Raw genomic sequence first — 14848 nt, 5'->3', positions numbered from 1 at the left:
TGGAATTCGATGAGAGGAAAATGTTACCGTAATAACACCTGTTCTTTCATGAGATTTGTTGTTTTGAAATGCATACTTTCGTCGAATTACGACTAGAACGGCGCAGACACAGAATTTCTTTTAGAATACCATTCCCGACTCTATGAGAGGACATCAGTTACCATATATCGGGAATAACGGTGATTGCGCGCAAAGTGCGACAATGTTGTGATATCGTAAATTTCTGGTCAGTTGAACTATCTATTGCGAATTAACCAATGGCAATTTCTCTAAAAAATCCGAAACTACATGAAGATTGCTAAAAACCAAATACCTCGAAAAATTCTGTGAGTGAATTGCATAATGTCTGTCCCATTTCGACCAGAATACTACGAATCGACGTTTGCGATTTAACGGATAGTGGTTGGCATAAGGTAACGGAATCGTTTGGTATTCCAACGACGCTCTGGTCAACTTAAATGCTCTTGATTGCATCGATTGTAGCGTGAAAATGGCATCATCGAACCCGATAGGTCGTATCGTGTACATACCATGTCACTTTGATTCCGAAATTGAGCGCGGAATTGTTTCCTTCGTAACTATGCATAACTCTTAACGCGCGGAGCAAATAGTATCATTTTAATTTGTATAGAGACATTGTAATGCAGTTACAAAGTCTCCTTGTATAATTAAACTTACCAGTAACATTATAAGTTATTATTGTTATAAGTTATTAGTATGCAAAAATGAGTATGTAAAGAAAACGCAATAAACAAAAGTATAATATAAAATATTCAGAATATAGTACTCGTTATAATGTTCAGTGAGCGAAATCTTTAATTAAACTGTAATTAAACTTGATGTCTTTAATTATATCAAAAATATAAATATGCATAAACATTCGTAGCTCATAATAGAATTAGCTTCAATTAACATAATTAAAAATATACCGAGATTTTGGTTTCTTTGATACATTTCCCAGTTTTACTTCGTTTCAATTAACTCCTATGTTTTTAGTTTCTCTTTTGTACACGCGACCTCTATGAAACACAACAAGGCGTCTTTTCATAGCGTTAGAGAAAAATGGCATAATACTATTATCGAGACATTTTAACTTCGATAATAACATAGGTTTCAATCATTGCACGCATCAGGATTGCTTTAATTCCTCTTCAATAATTTCCAACAGATAGGCTACGTACAAACTACTGTCGCGTCGAGTGCGATAAAACCACAGCCGTCATACCGAAAGTTATGGATTTGAACCAGCGGCGAAGTTCTACTAACTCGACATCGTGTAAATTAATCGCGGGAAACTTCGAGCGGCTGCACTGAAAAGTTACCATACAGAATTTAAAATAAACGTTGATTCATTTTTCCCTCGTTCCTTGTTAGCTTCCTTTATTCTTTTTCTTTTTTTTTTTTCCTTACTAGAGTACATACACTACCATTCACAAGTATCTGGACGCTTTTGGTTAACTAGAATTTTACAGAAATGTACGCAATAATAAATTAAAAATCGGAAACAGCACTAACTATGTTTCTTGTAGAATCAATAAATAATTATACATTTAAATGATCTCTTTAGATCCTCGATCCTTAACGTTTCATACAATTATACTTCCTCAAACATTTATTTCTATTGGGAAAACTTCAAACTTTTCATTTCATGGGCGTATAGTATAATGAATTGTACAGTGTAAACGAGATATCGATAATTAGAAATTTTTCAAATATTTAAAAAATTTAAACGGAGGGGAAAATTAAGCTTGGATATACCCAGTTTGCTCTTGAATTTAATTTATATTGCAAATTGGAAAATCTGAAGATACGTAATTACAAAATAGTAGCAGATATGCAATTAATAATTCCATTAATCATTATATATAATTATTAATAATTTATATTAATTATTCCATATTGGTTTCTAAATGTCAATGTAATTGTATCGTAATATTCTATTATACGCAGTTATGGCAATTATAAAGAATAAAAAGCTTGCAGGTTCATTTAAATAACTCTTTGATTAAAATACATTTTATATCTATATACTAGTCTATATACTTAGTCTATATACCTAGTCTATATACTTATAAAGTCTATATACTTTAGAACTGCTGAGCACATAAAATAAAGTATCAAATGTTTTCTTTTTTTATAAATACTGAAACACGTTCAGATATCTCATAATGTTAGTGGTATTTAGTATATTCGATTATTAGAAGCTTTCTTTGAGATAGACACGAAATCCATTAAGATTTTGCGTCGACGGGTCTTATTCCTCTTCCCTCGGGACATTCATCGACCAATGTATTTTCCTTTCATGCTGTATTTTCCTTTTGCGTTGGCACGGAGACCAGACTGTACCGTGTATACCTTTATAGCGATTTCAACGAAACGCCAAACCCGCTTAGGGTATCCCTATTTGCTTCCTACTTAACCAAACCAGACAGGATGGCATAACGATTGGTAGATAAGCGGCAAATCTGGACCACCCACTATCCTTTTGTAGCTGAAGCATGTGGGTTATGAAGATGACAGTGATTGCGGGGCGCCCATTTTATTCGTTTGGATGGAACAGGGTCAATCATAACTTGGTGACAGAAGGAAGGGTGGTAAAATTTCGGATAACCTGAAGAAGATGCTGTTCCAAAAATACCACAAAATTATCTCTCTCTCTCTCTACCTCTCCCTTTCTGTTTGCTTGTTTAGTAGAGACGATATAATTGGAAAAGAAAATGAATGGAACACAAAAAAGGAAAAATAGATAGCAAACAGGAAATGACGAAACACGAATCTGTGAACATACGTATCACTGTCAATTGATCTAGTTAATCCGACGACAAAAACATCAACGTTTTAAACCGAGATAAAAAGGATAAAATAAATATCTATCAAACGAGTTGAATATATAAAAACCACGAAGCTTCTGTTTATATTTCGTTTGGAATTGAAGGGTTGAAAGTTGAATTTAAATACACTGAAATTTATCAGGACTTTAACGAAACGATTGTGAACACGATACAAAGGACAAATCGCAAGTATCAGTGAGGAAAAGGAACCATCGAGCAAATCGAGAATTAATAGGATTAATTGTTACAACGGCGAGTCAATATCTCTGCTTACCTCGAAGCTTGTTGAACGAAGATCTTCTCCTTTCAATGGATCCTGTTCCTGGCTCTATAATTTTATTAAAAGTCCGTCTTTTTATCGTAATCGATCAAACGGACCTCCAGTAGCAGCTGTATACCGACAGGATCCATTTCTGCGTGGTAGATGATTCGACACTTGCAGAATTATATTCACGCTGGAAAATTGATCGACACTCCCGATAGACCGAAATTACATTGGTATATGCGGCGCAATTTTTACAGTAATTTAGAAGCGAAGCATATTAGAGTAATTCGTCGATTAATCGCGAGCAAAGGCTACGAAATTTCCAACGAAAGCATAAATTAACCAAATATATAAATTAACGCAATTTCCTATCTCACCATCGATCCACAATACGAGTCGTGTACGAACGAATTGCGATCGCGACCAACGAAACTCGAAGATTAAGAGATTAGCGGAATTTTATTTTTTCGTGTTACTCGTTTCGACGTGGCAGACTTGAAATCCTCGTTACATATTAATGAATCGTTCACGAACGTCCCAAGATCGCGACCAACGAAATTCGAAAACTAAAAAATTAGCAAAGTTTTATGTTTTTGGCACATTTGCCAATTATTTCTACGCGAGAAACTAAAAACCTTCGTCACATGTTAACGAATCTACGAACGTTTCGCGACTAACGAAACTCAGAGCCGGAATTTTGTTTCCTTCCTTCGTTTTGTCGTCGTCGTCGTCGTTCGGTCGTCAATCGTTTTGACAGGAGAAACTTGAAATCCTTGCCACGTGTTATTGAATCTACAAACGTTTTGCCATCCACAACTATCGAAACTCAAATATCAAAAAATTTGCGTATTTCCTTTTTCTTCGTGCAGTACGATTAGCAATTATTTCAGCACAAAATGCTTGAAATCTTCGTCGCGCGTTCGTACACAATTCACGGTATAACAGTGTACAACTGGCGATCGTAACTATCGAATCTTGCAGACTGAAGAATTAGCGTGCTTTTCTTTCTTCTGAACACGGTTACCAATCGTTTCGGCACGAGGAACTTGAAATTCTACAACTGTATGCGTCACGGTTCGATGTGTATCTGTTGGTTGTTGTCACTTACCATAGGAATTCTAATTGAATTCCAAGTGGATTCGCAAACGCAACAAGGAACGCGGCGCTGCGTAGTCGTAATCTGGTCGATTCTAGAAATTCCTGGCGTGGCTAATCCGCCGGAGTGACCATCGGTGACGATGCTGAAAGAAAAATACGGTGGAGGATGCAAAATAAATAACGCCTCTGTTTGGCTACTGTTGCGTCGTATTGATTTAATCCAGAACGACCAAATGCAACAGATGCATTCCTACGGGAAATCATTGCCACTTATGAACGCGAGCTCTCTTCAGCGATTCCAAATTGGCGCGGAATATTTATCCTCGCGCGGTTTATGTGTACTCCTAATTCATTGTATCATTTGCACGAATGTTGCATCCATGATAATGTAATTAAACCGATTGTATAATTAGATATTTCAGTTATGATTTATCCACAATTCAACGTGACTGTCTATCGTGAATTTCTAATTAACTCCGATTAAATTACATCATTCAGTATACAAGGAAATTCATCGTACGGAATCTGCTTACCGAATTTGTTGATTTGACAAAAATACAATTGGAATATTGGGTGTTTGATTGTAGTATATGGTAGAAAAAGGTCGAACAGAGAAATAGATTAACGTGAACATTCTTCCTAGATCGAATAGGTGTGTTTTTGATTACGATTTGAAAAAAAAAACGGGTGGTTCGAGGAGGCGCGCCCTTCAGCCAATGTCAGGCGTCGAAAGAGGAGAAAGAGTAGACAAAACGATGCATCGTGTTTTGCGACTGCGTCGAGGGAGCGTGGATCCTCGACGAATCCCAGTTCCGCTTCAGTTTACGGCGCGCTGTCGATTTCGACGAATTGATATCTCGGAGTGAATCCATCGGTGGATTTTCTCCTTGTAACAATAAATGATTACGACCTACTCTAAACACCCTATTTGAAAAAGTTACCTGTAGTAATAATTACCTGTAATAATAATAAAAAGTATTAGACGTACGATAGCAATCACGATAATAGATAGAAACGTTAGAAAAGTAATACGTAGATTAACAAGCTTTGACATTTCATATTTTATGTTTCGGCTAAGTGATTTCCTTCTAATCTCCACCATTTTATCACAGTGGTAAATAAAGAAACAAATTCGAATTTTTTCATGGAAATCTGAATTTCTTTACGGCCGGCTGATTTTCATTTTAATTTCTTATATTCTGGTTCCATAGATTCTTGTTTGAATGCCAAAGAAGAGTATCTCGTCGACTTGAAGGTCTAAGGAACGTGAAACGACGAAGCACCGGGTTGCGACAACGTAACGAGTGAATAGCACATAAGTGTGCATTGTAGGATTGCCAGAACTGAACGCGTGTGAAACGCGGCGAATTTAAGCGGAGCGGATCTACGAAGGCCAAAGTCCTACAGTGGTGGAAAGAGGAAGGCAGAGTAAAAGGTATTATTTACGAAATCTCTGACGAATCGAGTTACCGATAAACAGGACACATCGAGTTAAGTCCGTTCGACTTTATTTTACAAGATGACCAAACACGAAAGCGTTCGTAAAATTCTAATATCATTAGAAATAATTGCAAGCACATTTTCAGCTTACAGAGGAGTTACTTTAATAATTTTTAACGGAAAATCGGTCCGAAATAAAAACTACGAGATAATTCTCGACGATAGATTTTTAGATAGACTTTTAGATTTGACGATAATTAATATATAGAATAAAAAGTAGTGCGGAATATTGAAAATAATTTGATAATCGAAGGATACAAAAGGATCTGACAATTAAATATTTCGTTTATGACGAATCATCGAACTTGTGAAAAATTTAAAGATACAAAAATGCAGACAAATATTGAAAAATATGTGATATAACCAAAGTAGAGTATTCTTTCCAATATTTATGATAATTTTGAGATTAAGATGATTTATGGTGTTCTGAAGATGAAACAAATCTCCGTTTACATTTAATTGTTGTATACGTATCTTTAAGAAATATGTGTTTGTGGATCAACTTGACCGAGAAATCTGCCAATTATGAGTTCACAAGAAGTGTGATTTTTCATGAACCATACGAAAAAGATTTTGTCGTGCGGGGTAAAAAAATAGAGCGCAACACATATGTACGCAAATACGTGCAGCAGAAGAAGTGGCGAATAATTCATAGGCAAACATTTTTTGCTCGGCCAGAGTGTTCTAACACGCGAATATATAGCCAGACTTGCAAGTGGTTTTCTAATTTTAAACATTAATGCCTTGGGTCCGACAATGTGTGATCACGATGCTGTTAACGTCGTTTTAAATTAACAACGTGGTCATTTGCAACGTGCATCCATTTTCACGAGTAATTCGTATTGAATTATCGTCGAACCACTGTCTTTTCTTTGCATCGCGCTTTAGAGACAATATTCTTCTGTAAATTATCCATTAACGAGTTTCCTCAATATAGTATGTGTGTTGCGCGAAACATGTTAAAACTTGATTAACCCTATATCAAAAGAAAGACTGGCGATTATATTGGGAAAATTTGACAGAAATCTGAAAATGTTTACGAGCAAGGGATTACGAGCTTCATAAAAGGCACCGACGTATTTGAACAGTCGTTTTTCGTTATATTAGACATCATCCTTTGTTTCTTCAAACAGAAAATTCATATGCATGAAACTACCCCTCAAAACGATTGCGAGTAGATTTCATACTCATTTAAAATTTTGCAAATATTACAGTCTCATTACAATGCTAATAAAGTTTCGAAATGTTTTATACGACACACGTACAAGTGGTTTGATAATTCTCCGAACACTTTCATGGACCATCGCATTTTACCCGATACTACGTATAGTGTGCAAAGAAATACAGCGAATAATATTGCAATGTACGCGAATAATTTGATAGAAATTATATTCTGACTAGGTCCGATATTTCATGGCATTTAAAATACGGTCGAAAAAATTCGTGTAAATGTGGACCGTCGAGTTGATGGTCATATAAATTGTATTTCACGAATTGTAGTTCGTGCACGAAGAGCGAAATTAAACTCAGCTGCTTATACGTGACAAAATTAATACGGATGGAAGGGAATTTTGATTAAAACTAAGGAAAAAATTCGACTGGAATAAGCTCGAATAAAGCCTTTGATTTATCAACCTATGATCATCGAAGCGAAGAAGCGTTTGCAACAAAAATGGAAAAACGAATATGTATAGAGAAACTAGCACATGTATGGAAAGTAGAGCGAGGGAAGAAGTTTCTAGTTATTTTGTTCGATAAGAGTTTCGGCGAATCGGCGTGGCTTGCCGCTTGCGGCAAATTTCCAGTTTATTAGATGAACATGCAGAAATCTGCATGATAAGAAAACTCTGTTAATTTTAATTCGCCTGGCGTAAGAAAACTACGGGAATAAAAAAACATTTTCTACTTCTTCGCAACTAATTTTTCAATTTATCTGAATCGGCAGCCACTCGCTTATTTATGAAAGGAATAATTCCATAACGCGAATTTTATTCACTTTGAATGCAGATTGACAAACATTCCACTAATTGTTCTAAAATTAAATTCGTAACAAAGTTCTCTATTTATATTTAAGTTTATCGAGAGAGCTAGTTGTTCCATCTAAAGAACTGTGTTAATATTAAATACCAAAGTGGTTTCCAGAGGTAGGAGAAAATCAAAGGTAAAGGGAAATCAAGCAGGAAGATTGTATCAAGAAGTAATGTATTCCGTGACCGTCAGTTAAGCGTACAGTGGTTGCTTCTCGTGTCAACTAAGTTTGACATAGTACCTCAAGTTTCTTGGAAATGGTGTTGCTAACACTTACCGTTTCTCATTTGCATCAAACTAGGTAAAGGTGGGCCTTGGTAAACTGCTGAATAAATTTATTTTAGATTAGCAAAATAAAAAGTGGCGAGTCATTACTGTCTCTCTCTTTCTCTCTCTCTCTCTCTCCCTCTTTTATTTTGAGTTTAGAAATGTTTAATAAATACTTACAGTCGATGGATTTGTTTGCTTTGAATCTCTTACGTAGATTGCCAAAAGAACAGTTAAATTTGATTGGAAACTAATAATACCACATCAAACACGACTATTTATTCACATGGCACACGTCATACTAATTATTCGAGAAATTCTATTATAATAATTGTCTCCTCTAAATTGTTTTTTACGATGTTACTTGAACAACGTGCACGTGTTACTTCGACAATCTGGACTTTTACGACATTTCCAAATTTTTCAATGCCAGTTGTGGTTAACAGCTGGACGTTTTATTGCTAAGATTTTCCGCTGAGATTGCGTCGTGCAAGGTCCTTTAATACGCACAAGAAATACGAAAAGCGGCAGTAAATCGAGACTCACGGGAATCCATAAAAAGGATTCACAGAAACCTTACGATACCCTTGACGTTTCCAAATTTCGTAAGTTTACCGCGATCTTCGCGATTAAAAACGTATGTAGCTCCTTCTATTTATTGTACGAAGGGTAAGCTTGCTCCTCCTTTCTGTGTAGAAGAAACTGGAAAAAAAGAGAGTATCAGTCCCTCTTTGGACTTTGTCCCTTTAAATAAGATGCAAATAAACCCGAAATAAATTATTCCAGAGCTCTCTTATACAGTTGGATCTTATTATTAAAATTTTGTAAGTCACGCGAGACACAAATTGTTGCTGTTAAATTCTCATGACGAATAGTAAAGAGCTTGTTAAGAAAAAAAAGGGCGGAGCCTCTTGTAGCTCTGGAATATTTAATTCTGTTCTTTTGTTTATCTTTAACAAATGTACGTGATTTATCCAGGATTTTAAAATGATTGGTAAATACTTTCTTACTATTCCTGGTATTCGGCTTCGAGCTGTTCGTTGGACGTTGAGTGAAATCACTCGAAGTCACGAAAGTCACTCGATTATCGAGTACCCTCAGCATCTAGCGAAAAGAGTAGAACGGTGAATACGCTGTAGACCTTGTCAAATAAACAGGGGCTTACGAAAGTATTGTATCTGAATACGTCTCATAAAAAAAATTTTATAAACATGTTGCGTGTATTATAAATTATTTTATCTGTTAAATTGCACATTTTCCTTAGCAGATTTAATTTTATAAAGTTACATACCGCTTGTCTCGCACCATTTTAATTTTCTTACCCTTATATCCACGTTCCAATTGATTATTCGATGCAGAGATAAACCTAGCGTCACGATTAATTAAAAGAATCATATTAAATCCATGCAGCCATTGTATCATGTCCATATTATCATAATCATCGTACTATATTTCTACTATATTTCTGTGATATCTGTTGAAATATTATCTTCCACTTTATCCTATATATTATCTTCATTTAATATCTACCCAAGTATAAATATACGCTGATTCATTAATATTACAGCAAAGCACGGCTTCCTTGATGACGATCAAATATCAGCACACGTTCCTTGAAACATAATAACTTTATTAAAATCCAGCCAAGCGACTTCATCTTTTTGGGGAAGTTAGAAAGATTAGATTACTGGATGACGTGTAAAGATAATTTGAAGAAATAGCAATACGGTTGGAATTTCGAAATAGGAAGTAAAGGTCACTTTTTACGTCTTTTTTATCTGGGCCTGTAGTAAAATTTAAACAACACATATTATATCAGTTAGACTAGACTACGGATTTTTATATAAATTCATATTTTCGAGAATGCAATTAAGAGAGAAGAACCTCGGTAGAAAATTGTTTTACCTAACAAGTATTAGAGAAAACATAGTACTTTGAATATTTTAACTATTTTTTATATTATTATATATATAACGTTCAATAATTGGATAGTTCCGGGATCGATTCTGAAGTCTGAAAATCGAGTTTTTTTTATTATGAAATAATTAAAAATACAAAAATAAACAACAATTAATATGCGTCTATAACAATAAATAACGATAATTATCAACACGGGAAATAACAAGTCTTTGGTAGAATGTTTACCTGAAAATCGAGAATCGATTTTCAACGTCCTCAGCTACCGATATTTCTTCTTCAATCTTTAAATCTTAAATCTTCAGTCTTTAAAATCTTAAATAACTATTCTGTAACCTTGCCTGTCTCTAATGTAACTCTCTGTCCGTCCGTTTGGGAAAAACGTGCTTCTTCAAATGGTCGTCCGTAAAACAAAGGAAGATCGTTCTATCCGTGAAACACAGCCTGTCGTGCTACCCCTAAAACAGAAAGAATCTCTATCCTACATGAACTCTAGGGAGTTTACATCTCCCCTCCTCGTGTTGATAATTACATCGTTAATTATCTTCTCTATAAGGGATCAGCTTACTTGAGTGGAAGAAATTCCCATCAGATCTCCGATTACCGTTATCCACTTCATATATGAAGTTTGAAATCCTTCTTAGAATTTTGAGAGGTCCTTTCCTAATTTCTTCCAGCTTATTTCTATTCATTTTGTTTCCGTTGTGGGTGAAGACTATATCACCAATTTTAAATTCGTGTTCTCTTCTTTTTTTATCGTATTTTTGTTTGTTGAGTTCGAAATTTCTTGTTGAGTTTTTGAATGCTTCTCCTCTGTCTCTTTTTAGGTTTATCTTATTCTCCATTATTCCCTTAGGGACGATTTCAATCATTTTTCCATACAGTAAATGATTTGGGGCAAATCCCGTTATACTGTGTCTGGTGTTATTGTACTCTTCTGCGCTTTCTTCTGCGATTTTTGTCCAGTTTCTCTTTTTTTTCGAATTGATCTTACATCTGATCCTGTTTACTAATGTCTGATTTACCCTCTCGTTTAGTCCATTGGAGGATGGACAGTCTGTCGAGGTGAAATTTAATTTAATGTTCTTCTTTCTCGCATACTCGAATTTCTTTGGATGTCATTACTGGGTATCGATCTGCACGGATAATTTTTATGGAATCAGTTTCTCCAATCTTCATATTGTCCCAAAATTCCCATTAGGTTATTTGTTGACTGTATACTTTCTCTTTCGATTTTATCTTGGATTTCGATAGGTAATCCAATGACAATCAGGTGCACCCTCACATCTTCAGGCATTCTTCTTTTTACTTCTTTTACTTCCAATATTAGTCGTTCTTTCTCTATTGTATATTCTATGAACGAACCTGAAAGGTATATAAAATTGTAAGCATATCGTATTACCGACCAACCTTTACTCTTAACCTTTGAGTGCTGAATACTCGCGGCCTATGCCGTCCGTACTTACAGCGCGTATCTAGCGCTGACGATCGCTATGGACGAAATAATTTTTCGGTAGATTGAACTCTGTTGATTGACTATTCAAAGCACAAATCGTTATAAGTTATAGCAATTCTTTTGCGCGATATTAAATGACTGAAGAAATTTTTTAATTATTTTTAATTATTTATTATAAACATTGAAATTTACAATTAACTAGAATTTGGGTAATAAACTAGAAAACTAAATTTAGTAAATAGAACACAAGTTAATAATTTAATTGTATGTGAAAATCTCAGTGCTTGAGAAAACTAACAAAACCATATGTAGAGTTTTCTTACAAGTGGTGATCACTTCAACAATAAGGAGACACTATTGGCATTTGTTTAATGCCGCAAGGAATGCATTTATATTTATTTCACACAAATGTAATAGTATTACTTCTACGTAGGTGTTTGGAACAATTGAGAAACCCATACATGTGTCGTTAGTCCATGCCAGTCACTTACAGAAAACGAGTATATATATCCTTAGTCCTTACTGATAGCTTTCACCAGACACCTATATGGGCCCACAGCACTCAAAGGATTAAAAGTTTTGAGAAATGCTTCCTCCAATCTTCCCAGTTGTGTCCTTCAGCTTTCAGCAGATTCCTTTGGTACTGCTTTCTTTCTGCTGTTTTTCCTAGATACTTTCTTAAACCTTTGACTTTTTCCTCATTACCTTTTATTTTGTATCTTTTGCATTCCTCTTCATGCTCCGATATCCAGTCTGTGGCTTTTCGAGTTCCTTCAAATTGTTCTATATTGAAGTTTATTTCCTCTATTTCCCTCTTATCTCATTTTCGGAGAGTCTCTAGAAGTTTTACCATGTCAATTTCCGTCTTTGTTTTTCTTGTGCGAGTTATTTCTGCTTCCTCTAAGACAATGTCTCGGAATGCGAAGCTTGAATCCGTATTGATATACAATGTTGCTGTCTCGTCATCTATTGTGAGTTTAATATTTCTACATTGGCCTACCTTGGTTAGACTGTTTGCGACCTTCTTCACTATTGGTAAACTGAATAATTGTTGATGGTACTTTTCTTCTTGATATTCCGGGGGGAAAATACAGCATATTTCGTCTTCTGGTCTTCTGATAGATTCTATATCTTCTCTATCTTCTACTGTTTTGCGTTCTCGTTCATGACGACGCGTAGGTTAACTTTCAGCAACATGGCGTAGGGAAAGTCGATTTATAAGGTTCAATAATTGGATAATTCAGGGATCGATTCTGAAGTCTGAAAATCGAGTTTTTTTATTATGAAGTAATTAAAAATACAAAAATAAACAATTAATATGCGTCTATAACAATAAATAACGATAATTATCTACACGGGAAATAACAAGTCTTTGATACAATGTTTACCTGAAAATCGAGAATCGATTTTCAACGTCCTTAGCTACCAATATTTCTCCTTCAGTCTTTAAAATCTTAAATAACTATTCTGTAACCTTATCTGTCTCTAATGTAACTCTCTGTCCGTTCGTTTGGGAAGAACGTGTTTCTTTAAATGGCCGTCCGTAAAACAAAGGAAGATCGTTCTGTCCATGAAACACAGCCTGTCGTGCTACCCGTAAAACGAAAAGAATCCCTATCCTACATGAACTCTAGGGAGTTTACATATATATGTATGTATATTTTGCGCAATTTTGCATTTTTAAATTTCCTCTAAATGCGCGAAAGTTCATAGTTCATGTACGTAGGACGATGACGTTGTTCAGTTACAGATATGTTGAACATTTTATCGAAATTGGTTGATCAATGGAATCAAGTAACAGACATCGAAAGATCTTTGCTATTTTCTTCTTCTTTCGACTAATTGCAATTTCTTCGAAATCTTTTTACACTTGGTCTATTAAATTAATCCTTCCAAATTGTCAAAAAAGAAGAAAAATAATCATGTCATGTTACAGTGCTAATGAAATGAAATTTCAAAATGTTTCATGTAGCGCGTACAATATGGACATACAAGTTTCCTATTGAAAATGTCAAAATACTTATGAAAACTTTATATCACGTACGCTGTCCCGCTTATCGTGGCCAATTTAATTAATACGAAGCAAAGGATCGTAAGATCATCTTGAATCAGAAGACACACGGAAATTGGCAAGCGTAGACGGAAATTCGGGACGATAAGTCGAGACGAGAGCAAGGAAATTGAAGTAGAGCTGAGGCAGATACCAGTTGTGTGGAATAGAAAGGATTCCAAAATGGTAGATAATGATACGAGGAAAGCCGGGTTACTCAATTATCCCGATTAATCGACTGTAATGTCTTCGAGGATGTCGCTAATTAATTATCAAAGTCCACGAAAGCTTAACTCGACGAGGATAAACAAATGTTTCATATGGTCGACCAGAGATAATTAATTTTCCTTAATCGCGTTCGTCGAGCCAGCAGAAATTGGTTGGTTGAGTCTAGCGGAAGACAACTTGGATCTCTTCGTCGCGCCGCAGGAAAATCTGTGATCTTCTCTCCACGTTTTTCTTTTTGTCCCTTTTATGTTCGATGGCGGATCAATATTTCCCAAGTGGCGGATTACAGGCCAGGCGTACCAGGAACTGCTAGACGAAGGTACGAGCTGCTTGGAAGCTGCATTAGCTTGGTAGCTTGTGGAATAATCCGCTTGAAAAGGACCTATTCCGCGTGGAAACTCCGGACGCACAAAACGCTGAGGAAACGGCAACCCCCTTATGAATTATTCCATCCCTTTTCTTGTATTTGAGAATTAAAGCACCAGTTCGTAGCCTGGTAGCTCTTGACCATAAGTTGAGTTCTATCGAATGTTCCATATTCTTCGACCGACTACAATTTCGGACAGAAATAAACGAACAGATAGTGGAAATAGGTATCGCTGAAACATCGTTGAATTAGGCCGCAATGGTTAGCTGGAGTTTTTGAAATTGTTGAGATTTTAGTGCCGAAGCACTTTTTGATCGACGCTTATTTTACATAATTTCATCAGTTTTGTCTATTTTTTGTTTTGTGGGATTAATCGATCTAATAAATAAGCGACTAGAAAATACGGCTTGTTTACACAAAAGAGTAGACGTGTAATTACAATAATTAGGTAAATAATCTATTGCACTGCAAGGATATATAATAAATAAAATTTAACACATTGTTGACCGGAAATTTTACTGAGAATTTATCTCATGTCATCGGTTATTGTTTCGTAATTGGACGTGAAAGTAAAACAATATAAATAAACTTTAATAAATTTTATATATTTTTATTTCAACTTTTAATATTTCTTTTTCGTATGATAAAAAGTGTAACAATCATCTGCGTGTAATGGTGCACAATTTGGCCATGAAAACACGAGTTAACTCGTGACCGGTCAAAGATGTGTTAAGTATGTACGACAATACTGTAATTCAATTAAACTTCATTAACTGTACGTGTCTGACTTGAACGTATCTCATCTACTTCCGTTTCGACGAAAGCAAAGAGCTTCATATCG

At 35.3% G+C, this 14848-nt stretch overlaps 2 protein-coding genes and 1 long non-coding RNA gene across 4 annotated transcripts in view; 1 reads left to right on the top strand and 2 right to left on the bottom strand.

The window, feature by feature from the left end:
* LOC126927110 (uncharacterized) overlaps positions 1-14848 on the top strand; it is a 332444-nt gene that overhangs the window by 161199 nt on the left and 156397 nt on the right. The window lies entirely within an intron of this gene.
* The window catches only part of LOC126927119 (6-phosphofructo-2-kinase/fructose-2,6-bisphosphatase-like), a 129440-nt gene that overhangs the window by 74272 nt on the left and 40320 nt on the right, over positions 1-14848 (bottom strand). The window lies entirely within an intron of this gene.
* LOC126927128 (uncharacterized) lies at positions 7880-13075 on the bottom strand. The gene is made up of 2 exons (XR_007715185.1): positions 12751-13075; positions 7880-9601 (listed from the first exon to the last, which is right to left on the bottom strand). It is a non-coding gene; the product is annotated as an uncharacterized LOC126927128 (long non-coding RNA).

Source organism: Bombus affinis, unplaced genomic scaffold, assembly GCF_024516045.1.
Source record: "Bombus affinis isolate iyBomAffi1 unplaced genomic scaffold, iyBomAffi1.2 ctg00000075.1, whole genome shotgun sequence".
Taxonomy (NCBI): domain Eukaryota; kingdom Metazoa; phylum Arthropoda; class Insecta; order Hymenoptera; family Apidae; genus Bombus; species Bombus affinis.
The sequence above is the reverse complement of the archived record's forward strand: the minus strand, read 5'-3'. Positions and strand labels throughout refer to the sequence as shown.